This window comes from Mustela nigripes, chromosome 13, assembly GCF_022355385.1.
Source record: "Mustela nigripes isolate SB6536 chromosome 13, MUSNIG.SB6536, whole genome shotgun sequence".
Classification (NCBI taxonomy): Eukaryota; Metazoa; Chordata; class Mammalia; order Carnivora; family Mustelidae; genus Mustela; species Mustela nigripes.
The window spans coordinates 87,514,102-87,528,911 of NC_081569.1; the positions used below are offsets into that span (position 1 = coordinate 87,514,102).

Below are 14,810 nucleotides of genomic sequence, written 5' to 3' on the forward strand. Positions count from 1 at the left end.
CTGACCAATATGAAAATAAATGTGAGTAAATAAATGCAAGTATAAGTGTATTATTGTAAAAATCCGGGTACTTACATTTCTATATGTAGCTATATGTAGATATATAGTTGCAAACATATTTGTATGAATGTTGGAAAAGGTGAGAAGGCTACACTCCAAAGTGTTAACAGTAGTTCACTTTAGGGATTGGATTAGATAAGGAATGCTTTTATTTCTTATATAATCATAAAATTATTAGATTGTGGGTAATTTTTGCTTTTTTTGTTCCTACTTTTCAAATAAAAGTTAAAATATGTTGGTGGTGATGGTACAGGAATAGTAGTGTTCTGCTTCATATTAAGTACAGCTGGATCTGTTAATATAGTTTTTGGTAGAAGATCTTGGGAAAAGAACACCACTAGTTTCATCGTTTGTCATAGAGAACTAGATATTTCATTAAATGGGAACCTTAACGCTATCAATAATTTATAAGAACATGTCTTAAAAATAGAAAATAATTATTCCCTTTGTTTAGATCAGAAGCTGCCAGGGAATGGGAAATCTTGGTAGTTACAACTGGGGACGGGAAGGATGGAGAGGTACATTTTGAGAAAGTGGGTGTAGATGGGGTGGCAGTTTGGATTACTGTAGTGTCCCATGAGGTCTTGATGCTTAAAAAATGGGATGAAGCAAGAGAGAGTAGAAGTTGTTTGATTACTTTGCATATTTGCCTTTTGTTCTTCTGTTTGCTGTTTTGCCATGAAAATAACTTCCAAACTCTAGATTGACTGAGTTTAAGTGTTAGGTCTGCTCTGGAGAGAGCAAAACTTCATTATCAGTGGTTCTGCTGCCCTCACGCAGCAACTCTTTAATGATTCTCTCCTTTCCTTCCTTCTAGTATCATGGAGAAGAGAAGACAGAGCTGGCCCAGGAAAGGAGAAAAGGACCAAGACTATTTTTGAAGCATTTACTGCTGTAAAGTAGTTCATTAGAATTGGCTGCTTCCAGGAACCCCACATCTACCGCACCCCCGTTAGTTTTACATGGCTGCCCCATAGCTCGCAAGATTTCAGGTCAGATGTTCTGTGACTTTAGTTTTCTGTTGGGTTAAAAAAAGTCATTAATTTTCTGTCTGTCCAGCTTTCTTCTTTTGCAAATATGAGTGCTACAGTTTCAATCTGCCACTACAAGTGACAAGATTTAAGTAAGCGAATTACTGAAAGAATGCAGTAAACTGCAGTTAACATCATTCAGTAAACTGAATGATGATAAAAATTAAAGAAAACTTGGCAGAAATCTAAAGGATATAAGTTCAGGAAGGGTGTATGAACAACATAATTAAGAAAATAACATCAGTAAAAAAACTTACCAGTTAAAAAAAATTTTTTTTTAATTATTTGTAAATACTTATTGAGAATTTACAAAGTGTAATGTATGTCACTCAGGGCTTGCCTAACTTTTGAAATGCAATCTTTTCAGCACCACTCTTAGTTATGTTCTCTTATTATTCCCATTATGAGGAAACAGAGGCACACAGAGTTTAGTTGACTTGGTGAAGGTCATACAATTAATCAGTTTTGTAGCTGTGGCTCTAATTCAGGAAGTCTGAATCCCCAGTTTGTCTTCATATAATAAATAAAACGAGGCTACCACTTTTTCAGATATTAAAAGACACCAAATTGAACAAAGAAAGAACATGCTGTAACAAATAGTTCAATAGCGGAAGATACTATAACAGTAAATGAAAGGAGAAATATTCTCAGATTGAAAGGAAGGAAAGAAAAGGAAAGCTTGTGAGGCTTTTCAAGCATCCTGACCCAGGCAGCATGTCTGACCCACGCAGACAGTTCTAAGAGTTGCTTGGAACTGTATTTAAGGTCTATAGGAATAAAACTGTCCATCTTATCTTACTTTTCTTGTACATACCTTCAGACTCCTCTCTATTATTCAGTGACAACTCCAGCTCTTGAACTCTGAAAATTCCACTGGAAGTATTGAAAAAAAAAAAAAAAGGTTCTTTTTTAATTTTAAATTGTGTCTTCCCACTGTTTGTAGGTATTATGTGCATTACATTTCTAAAGAATCAGTCTCTTTGCCTGAAGAATAAGACAGTTTAAAAATAACTTATGTTGTGATTACAAAAGTCTTTGTATAAAGGATATCTGAAAGAAAGTGTATACAGGTACCTGTATAACATATGATGGGTTATAGCTTTCTTTTTTCTTTTTTCAGATTTCTTCCTGATAAAAAAAGAATCCACCCACCCCTCTGGTCATCACCCATCTGTTCTCTGTATCTATGAGTATGGGTTTTGATTTGTTTGATATGTTTTTTTACATACTGCACGTAAGTAAAATCATGCAGTATTTGTCTTTCTCTGTCTGACTTATTTCACTTATCATATTACCCTTGAAGTCAATCGGTATGGTCATAAATGGCAAGATTCCATTCTTTCTTATGGCTGAGTAGTATTCTAGTGTGTGTGTGTGTGTGTGTGTGTATCTCTATATGTATACATATAGAGATACACATATAGATAGATAGATAGATGTATATAGATATCTATACATAATGCATCTTCTTTATTCATTCATCGATCTGTGGACACTTAGGTTGTTTGCATATCTCGGCTATTGTAAATAATGCTGCAATGAATGCATGGATGCATACCTCTTTTCCAGGCAGTGTTTTGTTTTCTTCAGATAAATAGATACTCAGTACTGGAATTGTGGGATCATACGGAATTTCTGTAATTTTTAATTTTTTTAAAAAATTACTGTTTTCTATAGTGTTTTCCCTACTGTTTTCTATAGTGGCTGCACCATTTATACTCCCACCAATAGTGCATGACGTTTCCATTTATCCTACATCCTCACCAATACTTGTTGTTTCCTGTGTTTTTTGTACTAGCCATTCTGACTTGTGTGAGGTGGTATCTCATTGTGGTTTTGATTTGTAATTCCCTGATGATTAGTGATGTTGCAAATATTTTTCTTGTGTATGTTGGCCATCTCTTTATCTTTTTTGGCAGAAAAAAATGTCTATTTGGATCTTCCCATTAAAAAAAAAAAACTATTCTTCTCATACCCACTTAAGCCCCCATGTTGCATCACCACTTCCTCATATCAGGGAGATCATGATAGTTGTCTTTCTCCGCTTGACTTATTTCGCTAAGCATGGTACGCTCTAGTTCCATCCATGTTGTCGCAAATGGCAAGATTTCATTTCTTTTGATGGCTGCATAGTATTCCATTGTGTATTGGGGATAAAAATATGTTTATAAAAAAATAAAAAATTATATTAAAAAAAAAACTATTTAGGGACGCCTGGGTGGCTCAGTTGGTTAAGCAGCTGCCTTCGGCTCAGGTCATGATCCCAGCGTCCTGGGATCAAGTCCCGCATTGGGCTCCTTGCTTGGCAGGGAGCCTGCTTCTCCCTCTGCCTCTGCCTGCCATTCTGTCCGCCTGTACTCGCTCTCTCTCCCTCTCTTTCTGACAAATAAATAAATAAAATCTTAAAAAAAAAAAAAACCCTGACATTAAAAAAAAAACAAACTATTTATTTATTTGAGAGAGAGCACGAGCAGGGAGGAGCAGAGGGAGAGAAGACTCTCAAGCAGACTCCTGGCCGGGTGCAGAGCCCAATGTAGGGCTCAATCACATGATCCTGCGGTCACGACTTGAGCCGAAATCAAGTCAGATGCTTAATGGATGGAGCCATCCAGGTGCTCCTTCTGCCCATTTTTAATTGGATTTTTTTTTATTACCAAAATATGAATTCTTTTTATATTTTAGATATTAACCTCTTATCAGAGTCATGATTTGCAAATACCTTTTCTCATTCAGTAGGTTGCTTTTTTTGTTGTTTTGTTGTTGATGTTATTGTGTGTTCAGAAGCTTTTTAGTTTGATATAATCTGGTTTGTTTTTGTTTTTGTTTTTGTTTCCCTAGCTTTGCTGAGACTTATGTTAAGGAGCTTACTAACTAGGTTTCTTCTAAGAGTTTTATGGTTTCAGGTCTTATGTTTAAATCTTTAATTTTTGTAGATTGTGAAGATAGTGGTCTAGTTTCATTTTTCTTTTCTTTTCTTTCTTCTTCTTCTTTTTTTTGCATCTGGCTGTCCAGTTTTCCCAACACCATTTATTGAAGAGACTGTCCTTTCTCCACTGTATATTCTTGCTTCTTCTGTTGTAAAATAATTGACCATAGATGTATGGTTTATTTCTGTGCTCTCTATTCTCTTCCATTGATTTCTATTTCTGTTTTTATCCATTTTTTAAGAAAATAGCATTGACCATTGCCCCTGTCTCTGGGGAGGGTTTCAGCTGTCCCCTGCAGCTTTGGCAGATGTTTTTAGATTAGCAAATAAATTGCCTTCACATATAATCTAAATACTTTTCAAATGCTGTTTTTTTAGCTGAGTCTCTGGGCAAGTGATACTGTACATGAGACTTTTAAAAGGGGAACCTCAGTTTCCTGCAGCACATTGGGTCACTTGGAGGTCTATTCTATTGTCTTTCTAAGCCAGACATTTTGGGGGGCTGATTTTCCCTTTTGCAGATCCTAGGGTTGGGTACCTGATGTGGGGCACCAACCCTTTCTTCCTCCAGCAGAAACACCAGACAAATGAGATTCCTCCCTGTTATATCAACATTCCAGGGATGGGGTTTTGGTGAGATCCTGTTTCTGCCTCCCTACTTGTCTTGGAGTATGTGTGTGTTAAAATCCTTTATTGCGGAGGACAGTTCATCTAATTTTAAGATATTTTTCTGAGGGAAATGATCCATATGCAATATAATTTGGTGAGTCTATGGAAGGAACTGGATTCAGGATTTTCCTAGGCTGCATTTTGTGGAAGTCTCTTCCATGGGAGACCGTTTTTTAACAATGTTTGGGGGAAACAATTTGCTTCATATAGAAACAAAGTGTATACAAGAAAAAAAGGACTATGTTAATGTTAGATATATTTGTCATGTATTCAAGTATAACTATTGTTGACAAGTTGGATAAAGCCCCTAAATGTAAAATACATAAAATTTGGGGGATGCCGTTGACCATAGGTTCTCTTTCTTGACCTGTTAGTGGTAGTGATGGAGAGAGAAGTAGGCAGACAGGCATGGAGATATAAGAAATATTATTTTCATTTGAAGAATTTTTAACACAAAGGTAAGAAAATATTCTCCTTACTGTGGATACTGGTTATGCTTAATATGTACAAAGGGTGATTATCAAGGGCTTATTTGTAAACATTTTATATACTCTTTACGTTGAGAGAATGGGAACATTCAGTATACCTGGTGAGGGAAGATTTGTGGAAATCTTACTGTAGGTCTAGCAATTATAGAGAATCTTTAATATTTTTGGAAGACCATTTTTTTAAAAAAACTTTTTTATTATTTATTTATTTTTAAATTTTTTATAAACATATATTTTTATCCCCAGGGGTACAGGTCTGTGAATCACCAGGTTTACACACTTCACAGCACTCACCAAAGCACATACCCTCCCCAATGTTTATAATCCCACCCCCTTCTCCCAACCCCCCCCCCCCCAGCAACCCTCAGTTTGTTTTGTGAGATTAAGAGTCACTTATGGTTTGTCTCCCTCCCAATTCCATTTTTTATTTCAAAGTCCAGCCTAGACTTTAAAAATTTTCAAGTATCATTGGATTGTAGCAAAGTAACATTTTGTTGAAAACAACCCTCACCCATCCAATATGAAATGCATTGAGACAGTCGTGTCAATCCAAGTCTGAAATGAAATCTGCCTCTCTAACCTTTTTAGTAGACAAGCAGTTCACATAGTCAGAAAATGTGAGATTGGAAAGTCTAGTTGGAAGTTTTGCCTTTAAAATTTGTCTTAATATGGAGAAAGAATGGGCTCTCCAGTGACTCTTCACCCTGGCAGCACAAAGAGGGGCTACACACTGGTGTCCCAGCTGGAAGGGCCAAGGGTTACCCAGTGCTTTTTATTTCAACATTAAAATACTATAGAGAAAAGGGTCTGACTTCCCACCTTTAATATTGCTCAATCATTTCTTTTTACTTCCTGCTTCAGTGAGCACAGTATGTGGTTTTCAGGGGAATTTATTAAAAAGAGAACCCTTCACTGTTTTATGGATGGATTTTGGAGAAATCTACAGTCAGTGCATGTTTCTAAATTCCTTCACAACTGCTGTGATGCACTAAATCTTGGTGAGGACATGGTCAAAAATTGACTCTTAATTACATTTTAATCAGTGACAGAATATTTTGACATTAGCAAATGAAGAGAAATGTTTTATATAATGTCAGTGACTGAGACCATGAGTGTGACTTTCTATTTTGGCCAATTGTACTGAGCAGATAATCATAATTAAATAGCAGGGCTGTTTGAAGCCCAGGACAATTTTTTTTGAAATTTTCTGGGTAATAAATCATTTGGCTCAGTGTTATTAGAGTGGTTATCTGCTTTCTGTGTTAAGAATGCCCCCTCCCCACTTTTCTTCCTCTTGCCCAAACTTACACAAATTTTTTTGCATATGTATTTATAATTTGGACTCTATAGTCATTTTTGGTTTCACGATTTTGCTTTCCATTTCAGGGCCATTCTCAGCATTTCACCAACATTTTCTAAATTGTAGTGAGTAAAGGATGACAAGAAACAAGACAGAGAAAGGTTAGCACGTTAAGGAAAGGTCCAGTGTGGAGACTGTTGTCTTACAGTATGGTAGAACCATGTTTTTGGTGACTGTATTCATCACTCACTTGGATTCTGCTTCATATAAATTCTGATTTAGGGCATATGGTATCATCTTTTAGCTGGCTTAAAAAAAGTTTATACCAAAGGTATTCTTTGGTAAATCCTTAAAAATAAATTTATATTAATCCAGGTAATTCTCTAGATCAGAAATTTAAAATTCTGAAGGAGGTGTATGTAACAAACATCAATAAATGAAGAAGATCATATTTAGACCAATATTGCCTTTAAAATCACTGTATGAGGGGCGCCTGGGTGGCTCAGTGGTTTAATCCCTGCGTTCAGCTCAGGTCATGATCTCAGGGTTCTGGGGTCAAGCTGAGCAGGGAGCCTGGCAGGGAGCCTGCTGCCCCCTCTCCCTTTGCCTGCCTCTCTGCCTACTTGTGATCTCTCCATCAAATAAATAAATAAAATATTAACAAAAAATAAAACCACTGTATGAGCATAAAATACACATACACAAATAAGGTAGCCCACTGGCTGCCAGGGTATGACTCTTGTTTCATATGCATTTTATTTTCTGGCAGTAATAATGCTTAGCTGGATGTAGAGCTTTCTATTTCCCAGTCCCTGAGAAACCAACCTCTCAGCTGTAGGCCCCATTTTTAGCTAGGACAAATCTCATCTCATTTAACCAATCTTTCTATAACTTGAGGAAGCTATTGCTTTCTGTGGTCTCAGTTGCCTAGTAGAAAGTCGTGTAATTTAAGTCCTAGGACCCCTGTGAGAAAGTCCCAATTGGTTACTGTGCCTGTGGTCTAAATAAGGTGCTGACTAGCTGCCCCTCACAAGCAGAACCAGTTTTAAGATCTTTACCCACACCACCTTAGTTAAACTTGAAAATTTCCTGTTTGTTATGGCATGAAAGACAGTTCAATTCTGCTATTCCTAAATATTGTTAGAAAATAATATCTGCCCTTCAATCCAATTTAATTCCTGAATAGGACTGTTGCTGGGAGAACTGACTGAATATGTTATACATTGGCTTAAGCTTATATTGGGAAAACATGATTTATTTGCAAAGAAGTTCTGAAATCCTATGGTATTCATTAGGTATTGCTTCTTTTGTAAAAATTCAAACCCATAAAAGTATCATTTTCAGAAATAAGGTTTGATATATAACTGCATGTTCAGCAAAATTAATTAATTGGAGGCTTCTCCAATTCAGGCATGGACAGTTGTTCAGGGACCTGCAAAGGCTTCATGTTGCAAAATAATATAAGCACATAAATAATTATACGTTTCACGTGTGTAGGACATTATGTAGATAACTCACTCTTAACAAGAATGTATTAGGGAGACTGGGTGGTGCAATTGGTTAAGCTTCTGGCTCTGGTTGTGATCTCAGGGTCATGAGATCGAGTCCCACAATGGGCACCGTGCTCAGCGTGGAGTCTGCATGAAACTCTCTCTAACTCTCCCCCTTTATTTATTTATGACTCATCTCCAGTAACATTCAATTCTTTGTCATAACAGCAAAATGGAATCATATTTACACTTATAGTAAGAATATATATTCTTTAATGGCTTTAAAATAGGGCCAACCGGTTTTCTGGTACACCTTCATTTAGAGTGACATCTTTTCCATCTTTCCTGAACTCAGGGTTCTGTGATTGCTTGACTAATAGAATGTAGTAAAAATCACTCTGTGCTGGTCTTTGGCCCAGGCTTTAAGGGTTGGTAGCTTCTGCTACCTGTTTCTTGGGATGCTTGCTCTTGGAAAACAGCCAGCATGCCATGAGGAAGCCTAAGCCGTTAGCGCAGCAATGTTGTGGAGCGCCCAGTGCACAGTACTAGCTGAAGTTCCGGGTAATAGCCAGCTCCATCTTGCCTGCCATGAAAAAACCATCCTGAAAGTGGATCCTCTAGTCCACAGATTAGCTATTTTTGTTGATCCCTGCCCAGATTACAAATTCGTAAACAAAATAAATGATTATAGGTGCTTTTAAGCCATTGATTTGGAAATGATTGTTTTTTTACCTGCTCTCAGGAAATGGCAACATTCCCAGGTCCCTGCTCTTCAGTGCAGCAAAAGCTAGGTGCTACTTTAAATCTCAACCTTTGATGCTATTGGCTGGCAAGGGAAGAAAGTGAACATATTGGAATTCTGGGGGAAGTTCCAAGTTTTCACTAAATATTGTTGGAATTGTAATTATTCTAGGATGATGCATTACAGCCCAGTTTAATTTTTCTGAGCATCTACTAAGTCCCAAGCACTGTTTTAACTTCAGTGGCAGCTTTGCTATTTCCAGTTCTGCTTGAGCTACCGATTCACTATGGGCCTTTGGCAGACTGTTCTGTACTAATAAATCTCATTTCCTCATCTGTAATATGAGAGGGCTTAGAGAAATGTTCTCTCAGCTTCTTTAGGTCTAATATAATATTGCTTCTGATTCTAAAACTTAAGCTGCTCCATTTGCAAATCCAAATGTTTATTGCCCCCCCCCCCCTTCAGCACTGGAATATTCTACACTTTGTAGAGAGTATTTCATTCCTTAGAAGGGTTGAGTGTAGTTTATTTGGTCTGTACCTGATGTTCTCCAATTCATGACGGTTTCCAACCTAAATTCAAAACCACAAACAAAAAAGGACCCAGAGCGGAGAAGGGGAAGCTCTGATGGGCAAACGAAAATGGGGCCAATAATATTTACCTCAGAGGGGTTTTAGAAGAGGTAACTGATGTTAAAGCTTATAGTTCAGGGCCTGACACTTAGCGGACACCCACACGTTCCTTTTTTTCTGAGAAGCAACCCAGACTAATCAGTTTTTGAAAGGTAGAATTTTGGTCACGGAGTTACTTAAGATACTTTTCCTAACTCCACAACAGTTTCTGTAGTCCTAAATGCTCTACACGAGAAGGTTGTTATTTAATATATTGTACTTCTTCTGCCCACCTGCTTGTCTGGTTTTTGATTTAAGAATGCAAGCCAAGATATGTGGGATGAATAATTTATTCTAAGAAAATGCCTAAAGAGATGAACTATGGCATGGCATTTTATAAAATTCATAAAAGGAGTTTGTAGTATCCTCTTATTGGACAAATCTTAATTAAGAATATATTGTTGTTGGGGCGCCTGGGTGACTCAGTTGGTTAAGCATCTGCCTTTGGCTCAGGTCATGATCTCAGGGTCCTGGGATTGAGCCCCACATAAGGCTCCCTGCTCAGCGGGGAGTCTGCTTCTTCCTCTGCCTCTGCCCCTCCCCACTGCTTGTACTGTGGTCTCATGAGATTGTAGACAAGATGTCAGCCAGTGCCGAAGTTGTCTGAAAGTTTGACTGCAGCTGGAGGATTTGCTCCATGTGAGCTCTATCTGCTCCACGCTCCACTAGTGTTAATGACATAGCACTGATCTAGAGAGTGCTGAAGGTTGGTGCTGACTATTAGGAGACATCCGTTCCTTGCCATGATGATTTCTCCATAGGGCTACTTCAGGATCCTTATGACATGACATTTGACTCTCTGGGAGAGCAAGGAGGAGCAATGTGTTTTATGAGCTAGACTTGCAACTCAAAATCTACCACTTGTACAGTATTTTATTAATCACACAGGTCAGTCCTATTCATTTTGGGAGGTATCACCCAAGGGCTAGATCACTAGGAAATAAGAATGATTGTGGATCATCTTGGATGATGGTTACCATGTCAAAGTTTTAGCTTGGTCTCTTTCCTCTTATTTCTATGCATGTTGTCCATGGAAAAACCCATCCAACATACCATCACATACTTTACATAATCTTTAAGTCCATTACTTCCAAGTATTTAAATAATCCTAGAATTCTCTTCTGTCTTTCAGGCTTTGGTGCATAATATCTACTGGGCATTCATTTTACCCAATTGATATTTACTGAGCAGTCAATAGAAATCAAGCCCTCAATTAGTCTGGGTAAATTAGATAGACCTCCCGCCCTCAGGGAGATTATAGTTTGGTGACGCAGGAGGAAAATAAACTGCAGTTTGTGGTTAATATCATCAAAGCAATATACTGCTGTGATCACGGTGAGAGTGTATGGTCGAAAAGGAGAGGAGGGGGTTAGCTGTTACAGAGGCAGTGGAAACAGGTGGACTCTTTGAACCAGTGACATTTAAGCGGAGACTGGAGGGAGAAGATGTGACGAGAAGATGTGTGGGGTAGAAACGGCTCCAGGCACTGAGAGCAGCGAGTGCAAAGGCCCCAAGGCAAGGAAGCGCATAGTGTGATGTAGGGAATGTTAGAACTATTGTGGCTGGAGCACGACGAGTGAGAGAGAGTGGCAAGTGATGAAACTGGTGATGTAGGCAGGGACTAGATGACGTAAGTCCTTCTAATGTAGAGCCATGCATGTCATAGGTTTTGAGTATAATGGGAAGAGACAGGGTTTTTTTTTTTTTTTTAATTTATTTGACAGACAAAGATCACAAGTAGGCAGAGAGGCAGGCAGAGAGAGAGGAAGGAAAGCAGGCTCCTCTGTGGAGCAGGGAGCCCGATGCGGGGCTCGATCCCAGGACCCTGGGATCATGACCTGAGCCGAAAGCAGAGGCTTTAACCCACTGAGCCACCCAGGCGCCCCTTTTTTTTTTTTTTTTTAAAGACTTTATTCATTTACTTGACAGACAGAGATCACAAGCAGGCAGAGAGGCAGGCAGAGATAGAGGGGGAAGCAGGCTCCCCGCCGAGCAGAGAGCCTGATGCGGGGCTCGATCCCAAGACCCTGGGACCACGACCCGAGCTGAAGGCAGAGGCCCAACCCACTGAGCCACCCAGGCGCCCCAGAGACAGGGGTTTTAAGCAGGGTCCAGTCATTTAGGATATATATAGTAGCAAGTCCATATGTAAAGTTGTTTTTCTCTTGTCTGCTGTGAATTGCTAGTCCTTAATGCTCCTTGAATCACTGAATAAATAGCAGCACCATCTACCATTTAGGAGTGTGGGCTCTGGTGTTAGGCAGACCTTGAATCCTGGCTTTGCAGCTTACTAGCAAGGAGATACTGGAAGCGTTATTTATTTTGTCTCATCTCTAATTTGCTCACCTTTAAAGTGGGAATTGTGGTGAGAACTGAATTGTCTGGCACATGGTCATATTTGACACATGGTAGTTAGGATGATTACTTTCTTTAAGCAATGAAACCGGGCCCTCTGAAGTATTTCCAACTTGTGTTCCTTATTTTACTTATAAAATAACTATCCCAATCCTATTTTCATGGCCTGCAATTTAGAACACAGAATCTGGTACAGTGTAAGGTTTTTACTACATGGCAAAATAATTCACTATATAAGTCATGTGCTAAAACAAGGCTTAAAATGTTAGAAAAGTTTTTGAGATTAGCCTTACCATCCTTTCTCCCCAGATTGCCTTGAGACTCCTGTTTCTAGTCTGTGGATTAATTAGGTTCATTATGACAAGGATTTGAGCACAAGCCCATGTTGTAGGTCCAAACTTTCACTCACCATCAGATACTTAGCTCAGTATTTCTTGCTACGAAGTTCACTATTTTTTTTTTTTAATTAACATATAATGTATTATTAACCCCAGGGATACAGGTCTGTGAATTGCCAGGTTTACACACTTCACAGCACTCACCATAGCACATACCTCCCCCAGTGCAGTATTTGTTTTTTATTGTATGTTCTTAAAAGTAATAGTTCCTAAAGATTTCTGTAAAAAACTGATTTAGGGGCGCCTGGGTGGCTCAGTGGGTTAAGCCGCTGCCTTCGGCTCAGGTCATGATCTCAGGGTCCTGGGATCGAGTCCCACATCTGGCTCTCTGCTCAGCAGGGAGCCTGTTTCCTCCTCTCTTTCTCTCTCTCTCTCTCTCTCTGCCTGCTTCTCTGCCTACTTGTGATCTCTCTCTGTCAAATAAATAAATAAAATCTTTAAAAAATAAAACTGATTTAGTAGGGACACTGCCTATGATTTCTCTCTCCTGGAGATTTAAAAGATTGTGACGGACAGCTAAGACTCTGGAAATCTGTTTAATGGTGTTCAACTCAGTACTGTCAAATGTATTTGACTATAGGACTTTTTTTTCCACCCATGAAATACATATTAAGCCCTGCCCCTATTTTGGGAAACTCCTTCAGGCTGATTTCTCATTCTCCTAATTTGCATATCCCTAAGTCTTTATGCTGCTTGCTCTCAGCCCTGGTCAGGTTGCATCAATTTTTCCATCCTAACTTTTCTTAATCTTCCTGAATTATCTTATTCCCATGTGGCCTGTTTACCTGTTCTTCCTTACCACTTCTAGTCACGTCTTACCTTTGATCATGTCTTTTCTGGCATCTAGTTTTACTGGTAACATTAAATTTTTTAATTTTTATAGTCATTCTCCAAAAAACCCTTTGTTTTCTAGGTTATTATAACAATGTCTTATAAATTCTCTTTTTTAGTGGCCTCGGAGATGAGAGGTTTTTAGCATTATTTAGTTTCAATTGTTGGTAGAAATTCCTTCCACATCTCTTAATCAGATATCCTTGCCATATTACCCTTAACTGAATATTTAAGTATTTTAAGAAGTTAAGGACTTTAAGAAGTTCATACCTCAAAGGGCAGCCTTCTTCATTTTGGACAGCTCCAATTTTTAGGAAATTTTTTTTTATACTAAAACCAAATATTCCTCCTTATCATTGGTGGACCTACTTTAGTTCTTGTATTAAGTTGTTGTCATGTCCCTTCTGTATCATCTCTTTTTTGGAACAGCTCTGCATGTGGTATTTCCTGGTTCTTGAATATTCTATTTACCCATTTTTAATTAGTATATACAATGAGGAGGCTTTTTTTTTTCTTTTTCTTTAAGAAATGGGTTCCGGTAGCACTTACACCCACAACTTAAATCCTCTTTCCACCAAAATAGTATTACATTTGGTTTGGCCTGTGGCTGGTTACACTTCTATGAGCAGAGGCTGGATCATGCAATCAAAGGCAGCCAGTCATTGCAACTCTAGGAAAATCTTGAAATAAGTGAAGCTTGTTTAATGTACCAAGCTTGCTTTTTCTCAACTCCTTTCTCCATTGTATGGATTCCCTTACTGTTTTTTGTTTTGTTTTGTTTTGTTTTTAAATTGATGAGCCCAGAACTTGCTTGCTCTTTTCCTCAGTTAAAACATGTTTTCAGGGAAAGATTTGGTTTTAATTACTTGTATATTTGTTGAGACTGTAATGTGCTGTCATTCTCAAATTTATATCTGCTTTAAGCATTATCACCAACCATGGGTTGAAAGGCATTGCTCTCTTGTGTGGACGGAAGTTTAAGTGTCAAAAACCAGATGAGAGAAATTTTGGAGGGCTGGGCAAGAGATTTATATTGATTTGCTGGAAATCATACAACTATTTTGGTTGCCTGTTTTCTTGCATTTAAGCCTATCCTATAAATTCCTCTAAACCTTGCGTTTTCTTTAAATAAATTCTATGGTGCATCCTGCCCAAGGATTCTCCCCTACAGTGTTTTTTATACTTTAAATCAATGTGCTCTTGATAATAAAGGAGAGTGAATGTGTAAAGCCCTGGGATCTGGAGGTGTGGTTTTGTGAAGATTAGTGCTCAGATGAAACTGATTCCCCTTGGAAAGTTTTTCTTCTCTTGTACACTAAAAATTAATGTAATTTAATTTAATTCAAAAGATAGATGAAAATGGAAAATCACTGTGAAAGTCTTACCCATACAGGCAGTGACATAGCACTAATCTAGAGAATAACGAATCCCTTTTGATGAATGACACCTAAATAAATGCATTCCAAACAGACCTTTTATGCATGTCTATCTCTTATTGTTTCAGGGTCATTTCAATACTGAAGCATTTTATTATAAATGAAGCTGTCCTGTACAATATAGACTCTCAGAGAGAGAGAGAGACACTAATTCTAAATTCATCACTGAAATCCACCCAAGAGAATATCCTTCTTAACTTGGCATTTTGTGAGTATACAACTTAATATTTCATTGTGATATACAGTTAAGGATTCTGAACAAAGATGAATATAATTTGTTCAAAGTCACCTTCATGCAAATGGCAATTTGGGGTGAAAGTAGAAATGCCTATTTCTTAATCATAGTTTCTTCATTTTTCCTCATAGTTTTAGGAATTCTGACACAGGTGCTGGTGGTAAAAATTAATATTGCA

General features: G+C 38.1%; 1 long non-coding RNA gene across 1 annotated transcript; it reads left to right on the forward strand.

Annotated features, from left to right (window-relative positions):
- The first annotated feature begins 911 nt into the window (after positions 1–911).
- Positions 912–14,540, forward strand: LOC131998799 (uncharacterized). The gene is made up of 3 exons (XR_009398870.1): positions 912–1,052; positions 2,212–2,325; positions 14,466–14,540. It is a non-coding gene; the product is annotated as an uncharacterized LOC131998799 (long non-coding RNA).
- The last annotated feature ends 270 nt before the right edge of the window (positions 14,541–14,810 follow it).